This window comes from Miscanthus floridulus, chromosome 16, assembly GCF_019320115.1.
Source record: "Miscanthus floridulus cultivar M001 chromosome 16, ASM1932011v1, whole genome shotgun sequence".
NCBI classification, from domain to species: Eukaryota; Viridiplantae; Streptophyta; class Magnoliopsida; order Poales; family Poaceae; genus Miscanthus; species Miscanthus floridulus.
The window spans coordinates 25,782,203-25,800,273 of record NC_089595.1 but is presented as its reverse complement, the minus strand read 5'-3'; the positions used below and the strand labels follow the sequence as shown (position 1 = coordinate 25,800,273).

General features: G+C 42.3%; 2 pseudogenes; one reads left to right on the top strand and one right to left on the bottom strand.

Annotated features, from left to right (window-relative positions):
- Positions 1-3,246: 3,246 nt before the first annotated feature.
- LOC136511908 (transcription factor SRM1-like) lies at positions 3,247-4,327 on the top strand (annotated as a pseudogene).
- Positions 4,328-10,216: 5,889 nt separating this feature from the next.
- Positions 10,217-15,807, bottom strand: LOC136510115 (mitogen-activated protein kinase 14-like; annotated as a pseudogene).
- Between the last annotated feature and the right edge of the window lie 2,264 nt (positions 15,808-18,071).

The window sequence follows — 18,071 nt, the reverse complement described above, 5'->3', positions numbered from 1 at the left end:
AGGGGAATGATCCCGCACGTGAAATCTTCCCTGGAGAGGAGAAGGGGATTATGATGTCCAAAAAAATTCCTCCCTTGCCGTTTTCTTCCCTGGGTTAATCACCCTGTGTTGCCAAAGCAGCCCTTATAAAGAAAAACCCCACTAAAGGATTTATCTGATTCCACAGAGATCCCGTAAGCCGTCTGATTCGCACTATCAGTCAAATGCAACCGTCCATCTTACTATTCGTTCAAGTCCACCCTAGGGCTCACAAAGCCAAACCTGCCACCTGACCCCACTTCTCAGAAGCCCACGTCATTAAATTAAAATAAAAAAGATAGAAACAACACGCCGCTGAGCACCTCCACCCGCTTCCTCTTCCAGAAACGCATCCACCAAGAAAAGAAAATGACGTTGCACAGCGTCACCCTCCTCCCCTTCTCGCTTCTAGGCTGCCTGCTTGCCTGCTGCATGTCGCCGCACTCCTCCCACCCCTGCTCGGCGCCACACATGCAACAAGTTTAACTATTACTCATTAGGCACTAAAATATATGAATATGCTTGACATGGTATATATCTGCACAGGCATAACTTAATATTTAAATTTATATGTCTCATATTACAAGTAGTAAATAAACAACATTTATACTTAAGTATGTACGCGTTGTATTTAAGAAACTAGAGATATCATAGTGCAATGTCTTTGAAAACATGATGGATAACTCAAGGCAAGGTATAATGGTAGATTTTTCAATTCTGAACAGTCTCGAGGATATTAGAGGATGAGATATGATCGGGTTATTAGGCTAGATAGCGTTAAGAGGGCATTGTTATTTACTTGACGTTTCTTTAGTTCCACTTTGCTCAAATGATTGCATTGCATTGTATGCATATGAATGACTGGGGTCTAAAATTCAGAAATTATAATAAATCATTGTAAAATGTTTTAAAAAAAGGCTAACTCAGATTTAATTGGGGACTATCCACCCCTGCTGTTGGTTCTGGTGTGTGCTGTGAAAGTATCCACAAACGATCTAGCCAGGGGGCGCAGACGGTCCACAGGTATCTATATCCCATAAAGCAAAACCAAAAGTCTGGTTCTGCTAATTAGAGCTAACAATTGAGCCACAAATGGCAATCCCAAGGGAAATCAGTCGACGAGTATGAGTTGTGATATGTGCAAAATTGGGACAGGATTGATTCTGGATAGCGCCAAAGTTTGAACAACAGACTATCCACATCCCAGGGGTGGATGGTCCGCGTGGTGCATTGTCTATAAGTTTCAGGTTTCTATAGAATGTTAGAGTTGCTAAAGTGGCAACAATTTCTTGTACTACGGATGGTTCGAGCTCTGTACCACGAATGGTCCAACCAGTTAACTATCAACTCTAATAGACATTTAACATGAATATAGTTGTTGGTTTGAACGGCGGGCCAACTAGGTTTTGTATTGCGGATGGCCCAGTGAAATCATTGTTTTCACAAGAAAGGCTCTGCAAAGGATAGTAACCGAGTGGGCGATATATATACACCTCACTTGGCCATTCTTGTAGGTCTCTTCACACTTGGCAAGCTTCTATGACATATTTGAGCCTTCTTTCACCTCTCTCTCATACACATTGCATAGAGATCGCATTCTTGTGAGATTGAGAGCATCCTAGTGCATTCAAGTGTCTGAGCTTTGTGGCACTAGGGAGTCTTCACATAAGTGTCATTGCCTTGTTACTCTTGGAGATTGTTATCTCCTAAATAGCTTAGAGATTGTGGATCCATGGAGCACATCAAAAAGATTGTGAAGGTGCCCCAGTTGTTCTTGTGAGAGCCTTTGTGCTCTCCACGCGCAAGAGTGGTGAAGAGCAACTCTAGTGGAATCGAGGTGCGGAGTGGTCATTTGTTTCTAATGGCTCAATATCAAGTGGTGCCTCAAAAGAGGAGCGGTTTGAAGATTGGATCCACCTCAATGTGAACTACGATGACTGGCAAGTCATTGATATCGTAGAATAAAATCCTTGTCACATGTTCGGTTATTTCTTGAGCTCAATTTACATTGAGCACTTTACATCTTAGAAATTGAGTTGTTGCATATCAACCTAGGTTGCAAATCTACACCTAGTGATCATAGTGTATAAATAGGGGGCTCTCTTGTGTTATGAATCAACACTTTCTATTATTATGTTTTTTTTATTTGAAACCACCTATTCACCACCCCGCACACGCGCCCCCTCTAGTCAGTATCCTTGATCCCATAGTAGAGCAACCTCATGAGAAAATGAGAAATTACCAAAATAATCATCAGCTAGAATTATTAGACCATATTTGTATAAGTTGTAAATGTCCATTGCACCAGATGAATTTTAATTTTCTCATGCTCATACTATATTAGAAATTAGAAATAAAGGCAAAATAGGAAATACAATATCACAAGGAAAGATATGCATATATATAGGATTTGAATATCTCACAATTATTTATGTATAGCAACACACTAATTAAATGGTATAAACCATGTGTCTACTATCAGCATCGTAGTTATGGCACTTCATCACCACTGACAATGCATGGAGTCAACTGATAGTAGCGAAACCAGACATGCTTACCAACCTGTGTGCTCAAGAATATAATATCAATAAAAAATAAAGTATGACCATGCAAAAAATAAAGTATGACTATGCAAATCTCATTATTAGCATGCTAAGCACACGACACTATCTGGAAGCGCTGCACTAGGGTTTGTCCTCATGTGTACTCTAAGTCCACTCTTCATATCACTCTTAAAATGAGCAGGCGATCAACCACATAGAACTGCAGTCCTGGCCTTGGGTTGGGTGCAAATGATTATTAATTGTGACATCGGATCTTCTTAATTACAAAAGGTATATATTTATTTTGTTACTAGTAGACAACATTGATATTTGGTCTTGCGTATCCTAGGCCATCGGTATCTCACTCTCTTATGTGAGCCATTGAAGGATGCTGGACAATTACTATGAGATTATATTACAATATCCCTAGGATATTTTTTTCCGAGATCCAGTTACAAACGCAGACGCATCCGCATGACTCCGTATTTTTTATTTCATTATTTAAAATTCCAGGTTTGACTTCATGTCTAAGTCTGATATACACAATTAATTGAAACCAGGGCAAAAAGATTCACCACAAGGCCTATAAATATCCAGCCTTGGCTTGTCATTCTTCCCATCCGAATAGCCCACTTCACAGTTCATACTACCAACTGTGTTTTAGTATACTCAACCCTCAAAGCCCATGAATCCCAAGTTCAACGGCAACTGGAGTGCCAACGAGATCGAGATGGTGAGATCTATCATCGCTAATCACGACGCCAACAGCAGTTGCACCAACAACAGGAATGCTAAGCACTATGGCATTGTGGATGAGCTCCACGCAAGGTTCCCAAGGAAGGATAAGCGTCAGGTAATTGACTTGTATGTTGATCTTGTGGTGGAGATGCTAAATGAAATAGAGATGAGAAGCAACCAGCTGCCTATGATGGTGAGCAACGACCTTGTGGTCGACAATTTTGGAGTGATGGTGGAGAACCCAGGCGTGCACAGCATGGATGTGTTTCCTGGTTACTTAACAAATGAGATGAAGGACAAGAGGATGGTGGAGGAACAACGCCACAGGAAAGTTGTTGTTCCTCAACAGGACAAGCAACGTGCAAGGAGGTTTTGGACTCTGGAGGAGCACAGGTACGTCATTGATCTTTGCACTATTTTGGAAATTCTTGTTTCTTTCATCTTAACTATTAGTACAATTATTAGAAATGTGGTGAGGAGTATTAATTGATTAGCCCAAGGCACTAAGATATCATTTTTCACTTATCATGAGATCTCTATTGTTATTTCACTAGTTTATGCTGAACCCTATGTATCTCACTACAGGAATTTCCTGCTTGGCCTGCGCGCGTATGGACGCGGTGATTGGAAGAACATCTCTAAGGACTTCATCACCACTAAAACGCCAGTGCAAGTCTCCAGCCATGCACAGAAGTTCTTTCGTAGGCAGGAGAGCACCACAAAGAAGCAGCGCTACAGCATCAACGACGTCAGCCTCTATGACGCTAAGCCATGGGCGCAGGACAACTCCTCTAGCTGGGAGGCTTTCACTAGCAATGCTTACAACCCATACTCTTATGGCTTTGGTGGCCAGCTCGCTTCCATGGACAACCTCACACAGGTTTATTCTCCCTTCCAATGCCCTGCCAGTCAGGCGAGCAGCAGCCAGACAATCACCTGGACTGGAGGTCAGCAGGACACCGAGTCCTTCTGCAGCTCCAATGATGGAGGAGGATGGGACCCAAATGGAATGGACCAGTTATTATTAGGTTGGAGATTTTGTTCTTAAGTGGTGAATGGACATGAACAACATAATGTAGTAGTTGTTACATATGGTTCAGTATATCCTATGATGCATGGACACCTATCTCGTTGAAGACAATATGTATGGTAGTTTTAAGTGTTTGTACCTTCAAATAGTTTCATTGTCATGCACTTTGCAATGAACTAGTATCAATGTGGTCCCATTATATGTATGTGTTCGCTGGTCTGTGTTAATTATATATATCCTTGTTTGTCCCCATGTTCTTTGATTCCTATCTCAACTATGTTTCCCTCATTTGTGTATGTTTTACTATGACATGTTTGGTTAATTCATCAGACAACAAGATTGCCAAAGAATTTAACGAAGGGAGACATAGAACGTACACCATGATTCCATTGTGTTTTTTGTCTATATGTAATCACAAAATCTCTTTATGATAGGAGTATGAACCAGTTAAATACCATTTCTAATTGAATCCACTTCTAGAAGGAAGATTTGAGATCCCATGAATATGAGATAACTCACTGAGATTAAAGGAGTGGACCTAGATGCATCCCGTCATAATAGTCAAGCATATATAGGAGGGAATCCCTAAACTATAAATCCTCGTGTTTCTTCTTCAATACCCACAATCGGTGTGTATGCATTTATTAGTTAGTATTTTAACAATCTACTTTCCATTTTTTTTTGGCAAATTCATGATATCCCCTATTTGAACTCAACCTTACTTTCATGTTGTTATCCTACATGCCAGTGTGAAAGCTAGAAGAGATTGGGTTGTTTCCTTACAATTTCATAAAATATTTGTAGTACATATGATGTAATGACCTAGTGTGCACTTGACACATAACCATGATCATCATGGGCATTGCATCATAAAAATCCATATTTGCAAATGGTATATATTATGCATTGCTAAAACTAGTAATTTTGAGCATTGGTGAAGTCGTCTAGAGCTGACTGATGGTCTGGCTGGTTGCTTTGTCATTCTATTAGCCAGAGCTTGTGCTCTGACAGATTGTCCAATCGAGACATTGGATATTCACCTGAACATGGTGGCGGCTTGGTCATGTAGTTTGTGAGGTGTCTGTATCACCCTCTACTTGGACCCACATGTCAGTACGAGTGTTGTCACACCCCCATAGCAGAACCAACGATGCACCTCCACTCTTACTCTTCCCAAATACATCACACCTCTCTTTTTCTCTAAGCAAGGAAGGAGAAGGAACCAAGGTACAAGAAGGTGAAAGGAGGAGGAAAAAATAGGCCAAAGGAGATCCCCAAGGGAAGCAGCCCTATATATCCCTAAGCCTCTCCCTTATTTCTAGGGTGAAACTAGGAGAGCTCCCACCCTCTAGCTTGTGGGGAAGGAGCAAGAAGAGAAGGGGAAAGAGGAGCCAACCCAATCTCTCTACACCCACCTGTTGGTATTTCTAAACATTGTTACCAAGAATAGAGATAGAATCATTCCCCGGCAATGGCGCTAGAAATGCTTGTTGGTATTTCTTAGCGTAAGTAGAAGGAATCTGCAAGCGCACGGATATACCGTTGTTCGTTGTAGCACTTCACCTAGAAGTATTAAGGATATCGTATTTTCCCAAAGTAACGGATGTGTAAAGGTCTCTTAGCTAGTTCACCTAAGAAAAGAAGAGAAGGATAACTTGGGTAGTGGGGTTCTCCTAAGGATAGAGACCTTAAGCGAAGATAACTTTGTCACTACAAACTTGCTTCGGGCACCGAATCACACCTGGTCTGCCAAGTGATGCCGGCCTGTAGCTCTACGCCAAATCCGAACGTGGGGGATTACAAGGGAAAGACAAGGCTGTCACCACCTGCCGCCTACCCCTCAACCATGGGGAACGAGGCAAACGAAGGTAATTTCTAGCTCAGACACCACGTCTACGCTATCGGTTACTACTCTAGCGTTGGCCAGGAACTTCTGTCTTTATCAGGAGTCCTCTACTCTAGCATCCGCCATAGGGACGGACGACGAACCCACAAGTTTGTAATGATAAAAAATAACTTACTTAAGAACTAATACCAAAAGATATATGAACACGAACTTCTTACTCCAAATAGTAAGACGAACGTAGAGGTCCAAGTGTGGAGGAGTCGTCAGCTCCGACACTCCTACCACTAAGTGTACAAGTGCACCGAGTACACTAGTGGAGGTAGCCGATAACTTTGGTACTTCTCCAACTCTTCTCTCTCACTCCCTATGCTACTCTAGCTAGAAGCTAAAGATATGAATGAGGCTCTTCTTCTTATTCTCTTATGTATGCTTGATGATGAAATGATGAGGCTTCCCCATGCTTTTATAGCTTACCAAGGATGGTTTGGGGAATATTCCAGGGAGATACCCATGCAACCATCCTAAGGGGCATTGAATGCACCACCTCCCAAAATGTGGGCCCGAGAGGCGACAGGGGGGTGCGGCCGCACCCTGGGTGGCGCCTCCCCGCAACACCTTTGTGGGGGCAGTTGCTGAGTGGGCCTGGGCCTCTTCTTTGTTGGTTTGGGCCTTGGATTCTTTAGGTACGTGGCCCTTCTCTTGTTTTGCTTGATTACGCTTTCTTGATTGCGCATTTTGATGCATTTTCATGTATTGTTCTGCCAAACATATAAACACCAAAACTTGTGGAGAATGTGAGTTGAAATCCCTAATTCTATGTTTTGGCGGTAAGAATTATGAGTTAAGCACCGCCAACACAACCTAGGGCCCTAAACTCATTTTCTTGAAGAGAAAGGGTAAGCTCTAGCACCCAACCTAGATAGCATCACCTAGAAAACCATTCCAATCTCACAAAATGATAGGATAGCCATGGATGCCTTAGAGCTTCATATATATGCACAAACTCACCAATGCAGCTCCCTAGATTCACTATACTCTAGCAACTATATTTGGATTAAGACTTGCCCAAAGACATGGCCCGGTCCTCTCTTAGCAAGATCGATATTGGATCTCAACTTCTTCACTAGCACTAGTGGGCAGTCCGCCTACAGCACTAGACGGTCTGCCAGAGCAAAACCTAGGCCCTTGGACTTAGTTATTTCTATCTAAAACCCTCAAATAATCCAATGGCACACCCAAACGGTCCACATGCACCAAGTTGAGCAATAAGACTTGCAAGTGTCTAATCTCAACCCATGGTCAGTCCACAAGTACAAAACTTGACCACCAAAGGTAAGTGTGTTCTGCAATGATCACACGGATGATCCATGCATGTGTTCACACTGATGATCGGCCATGCATGCATGGACAGTCTATGGACACAAAAAATCCCATTACCACACACCATCTCTGTAACGATCGAGCGAATGGTTTGTCTACTCACGTGAATGATCCATGCATGAAGTCCCACCAAAGATGCATCACTTGTGGATACTCAAGACCTAATCACCCATGTGGTCTGATTGTTTGGGCATATGGTAGGAACCACATAGAGTCGAGTTCCCCTAAACTTGTGTCCCAAAGTTTAAGTGCTAGGATGGACAGTTCGACAGGTAGTGGTAGATGGTCCGACACCCTAGATGGATGGTCTGATAGTATTGACTAGCAACCAGTGTAGTTATGTGCTAATCCTCTACTATTAACCTATACTCCCTAATTATTTTTCAAGCTATGTCTAAGGTACATGTTCATGCATAAGCACTAGAAATCATAAGTATCATATGTACTTTTGCAGCATTGCACTCGTGTAAGGATGGAGACAACAATGGAGGCACTCATTGAGTAGGAGGTTGAGGCCAAACCCAATCCTACTTATGGTTGCTCCCCAAGGAAGACACCTACTCATCTTGAACTTGTTCATGGCATGAAGTTGACTATATGTTATGTATGTATGGCTTAAGTTAGATGCAACCCACTCATATCATTTATTCTTTGATTGTTCATGATCATACCTTGTAGTGTTGCTTGTTCACTTTAGTAAATGATATAATTCATGCTTAGCTTGTTTGGTAGAATGGTAGAAGTCGAGTATGTGATGAAGGTATCACTACTTGCAAACTATAGGAGTTGATGGTTTAATCCATAAACAACTAGAGGAAAGAGCTAAAAGATTGACCAAGGGTGGGGTCGATCACCGTGAGACAGTGTCTTGATAGCAAGCCAAGTATCATATTATAACAGTGTAATCCTGTGGATTCCGTGGGGCTAGAGACGAGGGCTAGCTAAATCAACCGTCCATTGGATGACTTGATCAAATATGGGAAAGGTTGAGGCATGAGTTACCTCCTATGGGATGAACGGGTTTATGAGAGGTGACATTGTTTTTGTGCGGGAAAAATTGTACACTTTTTGCAAGATGTTATTGACGAATTCAAATTGCCACGCTCTCAGGCATGAGCACGTTCATTATTGTTGACCTTAATATAGAGTTGTCGAGAATGAAATGAACTAGTATGGAAGATTGAACTCACCAGTACATGTTCATGATTATGCTGAGCATTTGCAATGCTCAGAATAGGTATTCACCTCATTTCAAATAAATGTATTTAGGCAAATCAACATGTTTACCTTATTAAAACCAAATGCATATGATAATCCTTGTTTATACTATTTTAGATATAATTCCTATGAAATATAGCTATGTTTTTTTGAGGGGAATGAAATATAGCTATGTGCCTATGTGATAGCAAAGAGATGAGGCTCCTCTGACTTTGGGTCCAGGCCCACCTACCAGTGACACGGGCTGCTGTAGGAGCCCAATTAGAGGATCTGCTTCCGGTAATCTGGTACTCAGGGTGCATCGCAAAAGTGAAAACGACAAAACGTCCTCCCGCACCACGCCTCTCCCTCGCTCCATGTCACTGACGCGCGGGTCCCGCCCCCCATCGTTGCCCCGGACCGGATCCCCACCGCCCGCCATGGACGCCGATTCGATCTTGAATCAAGGGGGATTCAAATCACACCCGCTACTCCCCCTCCCCTCCGGTTTCTACCCTTAATCGCACGCGGAGGTGGGAATCATTTGTCGTCTCCCGTGGGCCGTGGCCATCGGCGACAGCTGCAGAGATGCGAGACGACAAATACCGGATCAAATCCCGCGGCCGGCGGTCGGCGGCGAGCAGATGTTTCTTATGCAATAATGTCTTGCCGCCAGCTAAACCCACTTACCCACACGGAAATCCAGTTACTTTGGAGCAAAATGAACTGAGGTTTCGGCAGTAGTGCTTGCTTTTGTCATCTTTGTAAATCTCAGTACAAGTACAAGATAACTAGGAGCATCGAGCATTGGAGCAACTCTTTAGCACTGGCAGCAACAAGGTGCGGTTTTTCTTGCACATCCGCCGTTTATTGCTGGATGTAACAGCCTCTTTTATATATTGCTTGATCTGGCAAACAGCACGACCTCCCTTGTTTACTCAAAATCCACAGTTTCTTTAGGACAACACTAATACTGTAACTCGTTCAAAAACAGCAAGACATAATAACCACGCAAGAGTGATCTCCATCTGATCCATGCCATGAGCTGTACCGCTGTGATCAAAGGGCCAAGTATTTCTTCAAGACAGTGAATGGGACATCTTTCAGATTGCCTGTGCAGATTTGCCCCAATGCCACCCTCAACCAATATAGCTTCAGGCTGCTTACTTTCTCCTTGACTAACAGCACCACACCTCCATGCTGGAGTTTCCTCAAATGCTAGCCTAATGACTTGAATGCACCTGCCAAGCACCACCAGCACCTTGCCTTCATATCATCAAAATATAAAAGGGATCACTTAATACACACTAGAACCCCAAAAGGTATAGATAGTCCATGTTCCAATAGATTCTCACATGACACATTGAACTCCTTTTACCTATTGTGCTGTAACAAACCATGTCAGGAATCTAGAGAAAGGTTCTAACTAGACATCCTCCATCACAGGTATGTAATAATACACACTTCCACATAATAGTTTCTTCGCATCGTGTTATAAATGTAAACAGAGTGTTGGATAGTACAGTTGATTAAATTACAAAGTACAGTAGTAGCATGCTCAGAAGTTAGGAGCTCAGAAACGTGCAGATTACAAGCAATGACTTGATATTCAGAACTAGCAGCTCCTAACTCCCAAAACATTCCGCACCTGACTGTAGATGATTAACAGAAACTACTAGCTATTCAGTTCCTCTTCAGAGCTACCAGATTGAAGAACAAGTCCATGACAACATCAGTCAAGAACTCTGCACTGAGATCCCACTGCTGCCAGTGAGTTTCCACTATACTTCAGTCTGGCAAATCCTCTCCACCAGGCACGTATCTTTTAGTGATTGAATAGCAACAAGGAGTAGAAATCAGCAACTTCGTGTACAGTTCTACAGTCTCTGGGTATTCAGGTATCCTGACAAAGAATATAAATCTGTACAGAACTACATTTCTGAATTTGTCAGAATAATGTAGCACTTAGCATAAGTAGTCGATACTGATAACATGTTATGATGTTAAGAAATGGTTTGCTGGCGCACTGCAGAAATTCTACCAGTGGCCACCACAACCATCACCGGTAGCTGGTAATTTGTTCGCTGCATATGGCTTTGGCTGCCCAGCTTGGTTCACATCCATCCTTTCAGCATCACCTGTCTCACTCTTGCAGGTCTGACTTCTTCTCGGGTATGAGCTTCCAGAAGGGATATTGTTTGGGGCAACTGCTGGGTGCCTAGCAATTCTTCGTTGCTCATATTGCTCAGCAGCAGATGCTAGATAGGGGTTGTACTGCATCACCGAACCAACCGCTTTACCAGGCCTTGCAACATCACCTGTTAGATGAAGTGATGCATAAAATAAGTCTAGGATTACCAGTTAAAATTATGCAGAACTAATAATGATGATTCAAATGTTTATTGTATATTCTAGATATGAGTTCTCCACAATAACAGAACATTAACGAACAAAAACAGATAAGTAATCCAAAAACTTGCTGCTTGGCTGGAACTCAAATATACATTAACAACACATCAGTTTATAAAACTAAGCACAACGACCTCTTCAGGGGTTGCAGATGTTTACCGTGAGGAACATGGGGTGGAAATTTACTTGCAACAGAAGCAGAATATTGATGTGTCTTCTGTGTATTTTCTCTGATTATACACTTGGAAAGATCCTCGGTGATGTTAGCTGTGGTTTGTGATCGGTTGTCTGAATAGGCAACAGACGGCCTGTCATAATATACACAAGTAGATAATCAGGAACCAGACAATCGTGTCTAAGATTGTTATCACTTAACTCAAGGCAGAGAGGAGTGATATCTCACCGTGGCAATGAATTATGTTGCCTCTCAGGTGGAGTTCCTGTAGATCCCTTGGCATAATGTTCTTCAAGGTATGCAAACTGCTTTTTAAAATGATCTACTGCACTGAAAAATGATACAGCAACTCATTTCAGTTCTACGAAAATGAGTCTCAAATTTATTTAGTGCCTGACTGGCTACACTAATCAGCCATTAATATTGTTCCACAAAATAAGTAATCACTACTCTACCAATCAAGCAAAATTTTATATCTCATGCCTTATGTACCACTTATTGGCAGTCACATAGCAGTGAAAATGGTTATTTCATTCATAAATCTGCACACGTAATAGAGCAAGAATGATGAACATACAAACATACAGAGTAGCCAGGTTACTACTATAGCAGCACAAAATTGTCTCAAGAACTAAATTAGGTACTTTTTAGTCAAATGTTAAAGAATAAAAGTGGCATTGGCTATGTAGACACCTTGGGTACATGAAACCACTTGACTCAGTTCCCTCAAGAAACTCCCTCAGCATCTTTGGATGATACTCAAGAATTTCCCTATATATGAGCTCCCTTATGTCTTCCTTTGTAACTCTCCGCCTCTCGAATTCAAATTCAAGCTTTGTGACAGCCTGTGCAGAAGGCTCTCTATCCACATTTGCTATATTCTTGAAATAAGGATCAGCAAGAGCCTGGCAAAGTGTATGAGACATTAGCTGATGATGTCGACACTTCAGGTTAAGTTGAACGCTCTATAATACAGTACTGAAAAAGGAGTGCCAATAAAATCACCTCTTCAGCACTTGGCCTGTCTTTTGGCTCAAAAGCTAGCATTCGCTCTAACAAACTTAGTGCAAGTGGATCTGCATTTGGGAACTTTTGCGTAAACGGTATAGGCTTTTTCCGCCTCATACTGCTCAAGTAGCGCCTGGCCTTTTCATTACGAATCTATAGGGCAATTATATAGAAGCATTAGACTAATTTTGTTGCAGTATAATAAACATATTGATGCTAAACTGTACCTACCCTCGATATTGCTTCTGGAGAAGGTGTTCCCAGGAGATCTGTAATTATATCAAGTTGATGCACCACATTTTTCCCCGGGAAAAGAGGTTTTCCAGTTAACAATTCTGCAAATATACAACCAATACTCCATATATCTATCGCCGGTGTATACTGCAAAAAAGCAAAAACACACAATGTTCAACAGTGCTCCAGATATTTCACAAACTATACAGGGCCATGGAACAAGTGAGAGAGAAATATGCAACAGTCCTTCCTATGAACAAAGAACATGCTATAGTGACAGATCTAAAACGACATGATATTACATCAAGCGATTAAAGCAGACGCTTATGAAAGCCATGTTTGTGAGATGCTCTGCATATAAACTCAGCATAAGCTATAAGAGTGCACTCAATAACTATGGACTCTGCAGAAACTTGTCTTCAGTTATCGGTCTAGTACCCATTGACCCCAAAGTATAACTAAATCTTTGGATGTCAATATATTATGATCAAAACAAAGGTTAAGATATTTGATTTCCTAGTCAGAATAGCAGCATTCTTGTGAAGTACTAAATACTAACCACATTAAATTAGAATATTGCAGCAATAAAGACAAAAAGGGATCATGACTATTATTGCCAGTGTCATGATTGACATCAAATCAAACATATGTTTAGAAGACCACTAACCTTGGAGAAGAAAGATCCGCACAGCTCCGGTGCTTGGTACCACCTAGTTGCAACATAATCCTAAAAAGAGAGTAAGAAATTAGGCACCACTAGAAAGCTAGACTAGCTACAAGAACTGAACAGCATAGTGGTCGAAAAGATGGCATACCGTCCAAAAGATGGCAGTTGGAGTATCATTGAAAGCTACTCTTGCTAGGCCAAAGTCGCATATTTTGAGCTTACAATCAGCATTTGCCAGAATATTTTTTGGTTTGAGATCTCGATGAAATACATTTGCTGCAATAAGCTATTGAAAGATGCATCAGTCATATCAGGCATGTTAGTGCCACTAAAAGGACTCAGTAGAAATAAAACAGATGAGGAGCCCCTAATGATGACCAACTATGAATCTTTAATGAGTATTACAATTTCGCCTGTGTATTACTGCTCACCCCTTACTTCCATATTTGTATTTTCAACATATAACAGACATTGCTATTATCTTGCTCAAATAGACTTGTCCATTTCTAGTTATTTCATACAAAATAATTTGAGATGTGACTGTTTATACAGCTGTAGATCACAATATGACAGCCATTCATATTATCACTGAAAAGAGTGTTATCATATTTATTACGTATTTTATATAAAAAAATATTACCATAAAAGAATAGGAGTTGTAAGAAATATTCTTGATCATAAACATATTATATATATGACCATCGTAAAAAGCAAAACTATTCCTTGACACATACAGCCAATCTACAAAAATAGTATGGCTATCAAGAGCAATGAATCTTATATAATATATCCAGGGCCTAGGCAGTATACATATATAATTTAGTATCTCACAAAGACAAGCAAAATAATGTTATGTCTGAATTGAGAATGGTTAAGAAGCAACTCTTAGTTTCATACAACCTATAGTGAACCTTGATTTGCACCAAAACAAGTGCAAAATACCATTACATTTGGTTAAGATTTCAGAAACTAAGCAATAAAGAACTTTGGATGGGATATATTTGACTACCGCAAAGAAAGGTCTTCCTTGAAGAAAGTAGACAGTAGACACCAAAATGAACAGTTTTGATGTATCTGAAAACAACCTACAATCTCATATGGTCCTCTTGTCTCTTGAGAGTATAGTTTCTGAAGACATTGTTAATTTTCAACTTTTTCCTCTCAAAAAAAAATGTTAACAGTGACTTAACGGCTACTACCACATAGTTTGGATTGCTGTCAAGTCTACATTTATACCACTCCAATGGTCATGCACAGTGGCAAGTTCATCACACTCGTTTTTCTGTAAATGTAGAATTCCACACCACAGGCTACAGCCTACTAGAATATATAGAAAGAACACTAATAATTCATGTGAAGCAAATCAATTACCTGTATGTATGTATTTCAATCCTCGAAGCAACTGATACAAGAAAAACTGATAATGCTCTGGTGTCAAGTCATCGTTAGCCTTTATAACTTGGTGCAAATCAGACTCCATGAGTTCAAAAACAACATATATATCCCTGAACTCCCTCCTCGACGGAGGAAGCAGGATATGCTTTATCTCCACAATATCTGGGTGCCGCAGGAGCCTGAGGAGCTTGATCTCCCGGAGTATCCGTGTCGCATCAGACACATGCTCGAAGATGTCGTTTATCTTCTTTATAGCCACCTTTTCACCAGTATGAGTGTCCATCGCAGAGCAAACCACGCCGTAGCTGCCTTTGCCTATGACCTCTTCTATCTTGTACCTGCCTCCCTCACCATACTCCGTGAAAAAATCCATCTCTGAAGGTGCCTGCATCGCCAGGAACAGTAAATGACTCAGGCTGGACAATGTATGGCAAGAACTGGCTGAGGGCTGAGGCTAAAAATCACAATTTCGTGGGGGGGCAAACAATATCCACAGATCAGACAAGAAAATGGCCACATCAGAGACACCAGACCTCATGGAGATTTGTAAATTGCAAGACCGTTGTGACCAATAAAGCAACGGAAAAACACAGCAAGGACAAAGCTGGCAACAAAAAACCAAATATTACACGAGACTAAAAGTCAACAGAGAGTCCTAAACGCCCAGATTTGGAGCCGAGAAAGCAAGGAGGACCACCAGTCCACCACCACGAGATGAGACAGAAGAAGAGACCGACCTTCTTCTTCTAGTCGTGCTGCATCCTCCCAGCAATCTTCAGGAACCACCACCCAAGCGAGGATCTTTGAGCAAAGGGGGCACGAAAGGTTGGATCTTGCGAGCCAGATCCAGCAGGAAGAGGGCAAACGAGGCTGAGGAAGACGGGGGGAGCTCACTGCTGCTCAGTGCCCACACGCGCGCGCAAGAAAGGCGCGGCGAGCGCGGCGACAGCGCAGATCTCCGTGTCCGGAGCTCTCGAGCTGAAAGGAGCCGACAAGGGGGGAGGGGCGGATCACCCAACCAACGAGCACAGCTGTGATCTAAGCAGAGCTCGAGGCCACCCACATGGAGTGGGGGGAAAGAGAGAGAGAGAGAGAAACAGAGAGTGGTAGCTGAGGCGTCAAGTGAGGGAGGCCACCACCAGGCAGCAGCACCAGTGGCCCCTGGCTTTCTCGCCCGGATATTTGCTTCACACTTTCTCGCCCGGGGGTTTGCTTGGCTGAACACACTTCGCTGGGTTTAGTTGCAGCGGCTTTGCAACAATCGGTGCAAATCGGTTACGGTGTTCGTCTCCTAGGCACATGGTGGCTGTCTAGTCTCAAGATTAATAGTTATTAGGGTGCTACACTCTCCTATTTTATGTGTTAGGCTATGTGCTATTGTAGAGACCGGAAGTGGGTTGGTTCATAATTGGCCACGTTCACCTCGCTGAAAAAATAAGCCAAAACATTGTTTCGGCTGATTTGTTGTGAGAGAAAAACACTATTTCGGCTGAAAAAAGAAGCTGAAAAATAAGGATTATAAAAGAAGCGAACATGGCCATTGTATCAACTCGATGTAACAATTATGAATCAATGAAATCCTTTCTTTATAAAAAATACCTGTGGTAACATATTAACCCCTATAATACCCGTAGGGCTCCTCCACAGAACACCACGTCATCCCAAAATCCTACTGCCGTCAGATCTCCAATCGTGTGGTTCTAAGTGTTTGGAGCGGATTCTGCGAACAACGGCTTCTCGTCGTTTCCTCTAGCTTCTACGGCTTCTCCACTGCTTACCTTTGACTTCTCCGGCTTTTCATTCGAATCTAATGAGACAAATATATATCGGGCTTCTGCTTCTCCTTCCCCAGCTTCTCCATCCCCTCCTCTCACCTCTCCGCTCTCTCTCTCCCTCACTCACGATGCGGCAAGGGCGACGGCCACCAGCGCGATCGGGGCGCCGCTACGGCCGCCCTGCTCCTCCTCCCCACCTAGGCGCGCCCATGCGACCAGGCCCCAACGATCGTCACCGGCGTGGCTTCACCCCGGCACAGCCTTCTCCCGCTGGTCCGCGTGCGCTACATGAAACCCTAGCTGCCTATGCTTGACGACTCCGGCCGTGTCACGAGCTGCCCCCGGCGGCGCGACCACACAGCATGGTGCGGCAACCCCGGCATGGGCGGCCCCTGCGAGCGCAGCTCGGCGCGGCTACCTGGCCACATCAGTCTGCGTTTGCTCCTCTAGGTACGCCCACCCTTTCTCTTCCCTTCCTGTTGTGCCCTTTCTCTTCCCTTCCTGTGTGCATACTAATCTAAGTGTTGTTTGAGTTCAGCTGTTATGTGTGCTATTGCCTAGGGATCAATATGCATGCAATTCACAGTATTGCCTAAGGATCAACTATACATGCAGTTCACAGTACGGGAAAAAACTGCAAATGATTGGAGAAAAAAAGATGAACAGATATAATATGTTTACAAAGGGCTCATTTGGAGACTAAAGCAAATACAAGATCTGTCTTTTGAAAACCAAGATGATAGTGGAGGTTTCCCAGTCGAGTAAAAATCCTAAATGAAAGGTGACCGGTTCTCACCATTTATTGCATTGGTAAGTTCGTCTTGTGCCTCTTGGTTAGTATACTTAATTAGCTCAATAATAGATTGTGAAAGGTGCTTTGTCCCTTGTGCATTGATAAGAATAGACTGTGATGACGCGTGGTGAAGGTGGTCACTAATACCTCACTAATGAAAAACATTATTGTGTCTTCTGATTGATTGCTCTTGAACCTTTTGAGTTTGGGGCTTAAGGTCAACTTTGAAACTACGTTGAGGTTCTCCTAGCAAGTGAGATCTTGATTGAGCTGTGTGCTTCTTCACTAAATATTTGATGCTGCTTCTACTTTACTTAATTAGGATGTAGAGTAATTGAAAAGGTGCTCCAAGTATGCATACACTGTATATATCTTTCAGCTTTTGTTCTTATCCATTTTTATTGCGCTTTCTGTACATCAGGTTTCTAGCTCAATGTCAACACCTTGAACATTCCAATATCTGAAATCTTGGAAATATGAGCAAAAGCATTAATAGATAACTCACATAAGTTGCGCTGACATTAGAAGTGGATCAAATGGCAGTATATATGCAATTTTGAGATATGAAGTCCTGTAATCTATCATAAAAAGTATTATCCGCTGAGAGAAATGTATGTACCCAGAGCATTTGTTGTCCACTCATTATAACCAATATGTTTGGGTTGGAGCTTCTTTTTAATGCTTTGCTTCCCACTCATACATTCTTGCCACTTAGTTCTGTTTGTGGCAATTTTATTTTGCTCATTACAAATGATCTGATGTTCCTCTACTTTCATACATCAAAGATCACAGCCATCCTGATATGTCCTGAATCAGTAAAGTTCTTTTCGGTTTGGTGGTGTCACATTCCAAGTTGGAAACAC